General features: G+C 54.0%; 1 long non-coding RNA gene across 1 annotated transcript; it reads left to right on the top strand.

The window, feature by feature from the left end:
• Nucleotides 1-298: 298 nt before the first annotated feature.
• Nucleotides 299-612, top strand: LOC145549791 (uncharacterized). Its single transcript, XR_014085639.1, has 2 exons — nucleotides 299-471; nucleotides 545-612. It is a non-coding gene; the product is annotated as an uncharacterized LOC145549791 (long non-coding RNA).
• Nucleotides 613-6,448: the final 5,836 nt, after the last annotated feature.

The following is a 6,448-nucleotide window of genomic DNA, read 5'->3' as shown; positions in this document are numbered from 1 at the left end:
CGGTATTACCGGCCTAGACGCCACCCCTCGTGAGATCCTCCCGTCTGTGTCTTCCCTCGTCGAAGCCAGTGTCACCGGCTGTCGCCAACCCGAGTGTGTGTGCGTACTGCTCCCTGTTGTCGATCCGTCTCCGGTGGATTCCCCTTCGGGACGCCACGGGTCAGGAGACCCGCGCCCGAACCCTTCCGGAGAACAACTTCCGACAGACCTAGCTCCAGGCTGTCACCTCAGGTGAAGTCACCTGACCGTTCCAGGATTACTCATCGTTCCCGGCGAACAACCTCCGACAGACCTAGCTCCAGGCTGTCGCCTCAGGTGAAGTCACCTGACCGTCCCAGGATTACTCACCGTTCCCGGAGAACAACCTCCGACAGACCTAGCTCCAGGCTGTCACCTCAGGTGAAGTCACCTGACCGTTCCAGGATTACTTACCGTTCTCACTCCACTACATCTACTTCATCCTCCTTCCAAGTAAGCCCTCCTCAGTCGTTATCATTCAACTCATCACAGCTCTCTGTCTAACCCTGTGCTCCCCTGTTGACAGTCAGACGACCCGGTCCGCAGTTCCAGAACTCACCTCCTTACCTTTCAATAAAATCATTGTAAACCTTACTGCCTGTCTGGTTGTGTTCTCGCATGTGGGTTCGTAAACTACCCCCCAACATGACAGAACACTCAGGCCAAATCACGACCTCCGCGGACGCTATCAGACGGGCTTTATCAGATCAACAAGCACTAATTCAGTCCCACGACGCAGCTCTGAGAGAGCTGGGAAACCACCAAGCCGAAACTAACCAACGATTAACTGAACTTTCTACCTTCCTACAGAATTCAACTCAACAGGTTTCAGATCACCACTCCACGTCCTCGTCGGTCCCTCCAGCAACTCCGGATCCACCTCCCCACTCCAGGTTTTCAGATATCCGCCCAGCTACTCCCGAAAGGTTCTCTGGTGACGTAAGCAAGATTCAGGGATTCATCCTACAATGTACAATTGTATTTAACCATTCACCACAGAGCTTTCCGCACGACAGTTCCAAGATTTCATTTCTTTTATCCCTGTTTTCTGGCCGAGCCCTAGAGTGGGCTGAAGCCCGATTCTCCGAGGCATCTAACTATGGATGTACCTACCCTGAGTTTCTGGCAGAATTTAAGCAGGTTTTCTGCCAGGAAACCGAACGAACGACCGCCTCTAGAGAACTACATGGCTTCAAACAAGGTAGGAGAAGCGTCTCAGACTTCGCCATAGATTTTCGAATTAGAGCGGCCGCTTCAGGCTGGAATGCCACCGCACTCAAAAGTGCCTTTTTCCACGGTCTAAATGAGCATATAAAGGACGAGCTAGCCACGCTAGATGAACCTCAGTCACTGACCGATTTCATTAACCTAGCCATAAGGTTAGATAATCGAATCCGTGCCAGGGTACGGGAACGAGGCCGACAGGTTTCACCCCCCCGAGTCTCCAGAGCCGGAAGCCGCTCAAACCCCCAGCGGTTGCTACCTCCTTCTTCTCCCGCTCATGAGCCAGAACCCATGCAACTGGGAAACACCCGACTCACGCCCGAGGAGCGCCAGAGAAGGATACGCTCGAAGCTTTGCATTTACTGCGGAGAACCTAACCACATGATTGCTAACTGTCCCCTCCGTTTAAACTCACAGGTCCGGCGGTAAACGCGGGGAAACTGCCGGAACCAACTTTGACCAGACCCCGCCTCATTATTCCAGTCACCCTTTTTTCTCACCATGATTCTCTGCCCTTATCGGCCCTCATCGACTCTGGGTGTGAGCAGAACCTGATTAGCACAGATATAGTGCGCCAGTTCTCTGTCGAGGTGGAACCGTTACCTGCACCTCTACGAGTGTCATCCTTGGACGGGAAAAACCTACCCCAAGTCACCCACCGAACTAAACCTCTCCGTCTCCTCATATCTGGTAATCATACTGAAGAAATAATGTTTTATGTTTTCCCCACATGCAGCTCACCCATAGTTTTGGGGTTCAATTGGTTGTTTACTCACAACCCCCACATCGATTGGGTGGAAGGCAGGGTTGCTTCCTGGTCCACCAAGTGCCACTCCACGTGTCTCCGTTCCGCCGTGCCAGTACAGGGCTTGACTCCTACCCCTGATGACAGGACTCCCCCAGATGTCTCCGGCGTACCCAGTGAGTACCATGATTTAATGATGGTCTTTAGCAAAGACAAAGCTCTTTCCTTACCGCCCCATAGACCTTACGACTGCGCCATCGACCTCCTGCCCGGGGCTCCTCTACCGAACAGCAGGCTTTACAACATCTCCAGGGCCGAGCGTCAAACCATGGAGGATTATATCAACCAGTCCCTGGCCGCAGGAATCATACGCGCTTCTTCCTCCCCGCTGGGGGCCGGCTTCTTCTTCGTGGGGAAGAAGGACGGTTCCCTAAGACCATGCATTGATTACAGAGGACTCAACCAGATCACCGTTAAGAATAAGTACCCGCTGCCACTTCTATCCTCAGCATTCGAGCCCGTCCAGGGGGCTACCATATTTTCTAAGTTAGACCTCAGAAATGCCTATCACCTGCTCAGGATTAGAGAAGGCGACGAATGGAAAACCGCTTTTAAGACTCCTATGGGCCACTACGAGTACTTGGTCATGCCCTTTGGGTTATCCAACGCGCCATCCTTTTTCCAAGCCCTGGTCAATGATGTTCTTCGTGACTTCATTAACGTTTTTGTTTTCGTATATCTAGATGATATACTGATTTATTCTCAGACCCTCGTTGAGCACCAGAAACATGTCCGCCTGGTGCTACAAAGGCTATTAGAGAACAGACTTTATGTTAAAGCTGAAAAATGCGAGTTCCACCTCCCGTCAGTCACCTTCTTAGGATATGTCCTAGAGAGCGGTCAAGTAAGGGCAGCAGAGGATAAGGTGAAGGCAGTCTTGGACTGGCCCCAGCCTGAAACCCGGAAACAGCTCCAACGTTTCCTGGGCTTCGCCAACTTTTACAGAAGGTTCATCCGCAATTACAGCCAGACCGCCGCCCCCCTGACGGCTCTCACCTCCACTAAGAGGGTCTTTTCCTGGACCCCGCAAGCCGAGGCAGCTTTTGTTGAGCTAAAGTCTCGTTTCGCCAGAGCACCTGTTCTTATCCAGCCTGACCCCAGTAAGCAGTTTGTGGTCGAGGTTGACGCATCTGACACTGGGGTGGGGGCAGTCTTGTCACAAACTACCAGCCAGGATCAAAAATTACACCCTTGTGCTTTCTTTTCCCGCAGGCTCTCACCCGCTGAAAAGAACTACAATGTGGGAGACCGAGAACTGCTCGCCATCAAATTGGCATTAGAGGAGTGGCGACACTGGCTCGAGGGAGCGGAACACCCCGTAATCATTTGGACCGACCACAAAAATCTTTCCTACCTCCAGACGGCCAAGAGGTCAAATCCGCGCCAGTCGCGCTGGTCTCTATTTTTCTCACGTTTCAACCTCTCTATCTCCTATCGCCCAGGGTCCAAGAACGCCAAGCCAGATGCTCTGTCCCGAGTCTACTCCGCTGACGACTCAGAAGATGTTCCCGTCCCTATCCTTCCTCCCAGCTGCACCATAGGCGTGGTCACCTGGGAGATAGAGGACATAATCCGCCAGGCGCAAGGTACTGAACCTCCTCCTGAGTCCTGCCCGCCTGGAAAATTGTTTGTTCCTCCCGCAGTCCGTTCTCAGTTTCTTCACTGGATTCATGCCTCCAAGTTTTCGGCCCATCCCGGCATCAGCCGCACTATAGGGCTGATAAACCGCAGATTCTGGTGGGAGTCCATTCACAAAGATGTTAAAGAATACGTGTCTGCCTGCGCCATCTGCGCACGAAGCAAATCCTCTAACCAACCCCCCGCAGGTCTCTTACAGCCACTACCAATACCCAAACGCCCATGGTCCCACATCGCAGTGGACTTCGTTACTGGACTCCCCAGCTCCAAAGGTATGACCACCATCTTCACCATAATTGACCGTTTTTCCAAGGCTTGTCACCTCATACCACTCAGGAAACTACCCACCGCCGCTCAGACCGCTAAGCTGCTGTTCAAGCATGTATTCAAGCTCCATGGTATCCCGCAGGAGATTCTGTCCGACCGTGGACCCCAGTTTGTTTCCCAGGTCTGGCGTCAGTTCTGCTCCGCGTTGGGGGCTAAAGTGGCCCTCAGTTCCGGGTATCATCCCCAGACAAATGGACAAACTGAGCGGATGAACCAGGAACTGGAAACCACCCTGCGATGCCTCACCTCCTCCAACCCCGATGACTGGGCCCAACTCCTTCATTGGGTAGAGTACGCACACAACAGCCACATTTCCTCCGCCACTGGTCTCTCACCCTTTGAGATAGTTCTGGGCTACCAACCACCACTCCTTCCCTCCGACGAAGTTAACACCTCGGTCACCTCCGTCCAACACCACATTCGCAAGACACACAAGATCTGGAAGGACGCCATTACCGCTCTCAATAACACATCTGCCATCAATAAAAAGAGAGCTGACCGACGACGGACCCCTGCCCCGACATACTCCGTCGGACAAAAGGTATGGTTGTCCACCCATGACATACCTCTCAAGTCCATGTCCAGAAAACTGTCCCCCAGGTTCATTGGCCCGTTCGAGATCCTGGCGCTGGTGGGACCCTCGGCGGTGCGGCTCCGCCTTCCTCCTTCCCTTCGTGTCCACCCTACCTTCCACGTGTCCCAAATCAAACCTTCCGTCTCCAGTGAGCTCTGCCCTCCGGCCGAGCCCCCTCCACCCACCCTTGACACTGATGGTCAACCGATCTTCTCTGTCCGCCGGCTCCTCGCCTCCCGGCGACGTGGGCGCGGCTACCAATATCTGGTGGACTGGGAGGGTTACGGTCCCGAGGAACGGTCCTGGGTTCCCGGTTCCTTCATTGTCGACCGCACCCTCATAAGAGATTTTTGGGACTCTCAGCCCTCGTCCTCTGATCGGCCGCCAGGTGGCGTCCGTTGAGGGGGGGGTACTGTCAGGATCCGTGTTTCCCCAGTTATGTTTTTTGTTTGTCAGTCTTTTGTTTGTCTTCCATCCTGGTTGGAACCGGCATTACGCCGGGTGTCCACCAGAGGGCACCACCTCGCCACCCCTGAGAAGCCGCCTGGGTCAACCCGTACACACACCTGCAGCTTGTTGAGGAGGCGTTGACGGTGGATATAAGCAGCGGCTCCACTTCATCTCACCGCCTGAGTGTTTGCTCGCATTGATTCTCCCGCCGCCTCCTCGTTGCTCTGGTTTGTTCCATCGTTGCTGGCCTCTGAGTGAGTGTGCCTTTCCCTCCGTGGATCATCTCCCTCTGTGTCCTCCCTCGACGCTACCGGTATTACCGGCCTAGACGCCACCCCTCGTGAGATCCTCCCGTCTGTGTCTTCCCTCGTCGAAGCCAGTGTCACCGGCTGTCGCCAACCCGAGTGTGTGTGCGTACTGCTCCCTGTTGTCGATCCGTCTCCGGTGGATTCCCCTTCGGGACGCCACGGGTCAGGAGACCCGCGCCCGAACCCTTCCGGAGAACAACTTCCGACAGACCTAGCTCCAGGCTGTCACCTCAGGTGAAGTCACCTGACCGTTCCAGGATTACTCATCGTTCCCGGCGAACAACCTCCGACAGACCTAGCTCCAGGCTGTCGCCTCAGGTGAAGTCACCTGACCGTCCCAGGATTACTCACCGTTCCCGGAGAACAACCTCCGACAGACCTAGCTCCAGGCTGTCACCTCAGGTGAAGTCACCTGACCGTTCCAGGATTACTTACCGTTCTCACTCCACTACATCTACTTCCTCCTCCTTCCAAGTAAGCCCTCCTCAGTCGTTATCATTCAACTCATCACAGCTCTCTGTCTAACCCTGTGCTCCCCTGTTGACAGTCAGACGACCCTGTCCGCAGTTCCAGAACTCACCTCCTTACCTTTCAATAAAATCATTGTAAACCTTACTGCCTGTCTGGTTGTGTTCTCGCATGTGGGTTCGTAAACTACCCCCCAACATGACAGTTAGAGGCTAAGATCAAGATAACAAGGAGGGAAGTGAGTCAACTGTCAGAGCTCCAAAGGGGTGCAATGAAAAGATCTGTACCCAAGAAGTACTGGCCAGCCGCCTAAAGAGATACACGAGAGAGAATGAAGCCAGGAGGATCAACCGGCTCTTCGCCACCCAACCAGCTAAAGTGTACTCTCAATGGCAGGGTAATAACAACAGAGCAGACCCACCCAGGCTGGAGACTGAACAATACTGGAAAGGCATATGGGAAAGGGAGGCGTCCCACAACAGCAATGCACAGTGGCTAACCTCTCTACGAGAGGACCACAGCAACCTCCCTGAACAAGCCCCGGTAACCATCACTGTGGCAGATGTCCAAGACAGAGTCTCGGGTATGAAAAACTGGACAGCACCAGGACCTGACATGATCCATGCCTACTGGCTT

This window comes from Poecilia reticulata, chromosome 21 (genome assembly GCF_904066995.2).
Source record: "Poecilia reticulata chromosome 21, P_reticulata-male-v2, whole genome shotgun sequence".
Lineage (NCBI taxonomy): Eukaryota > Metazoa > Chordata > Actinopteri > Cyprinodontiformes > Poeciliidae > Poecilia > Poecilia reticulata.
The sequence above is the reverse complement of the archived record's forward strand: the minus strand, read 5'-3'. Positions and strand labels throughout refer to the sequence as shown.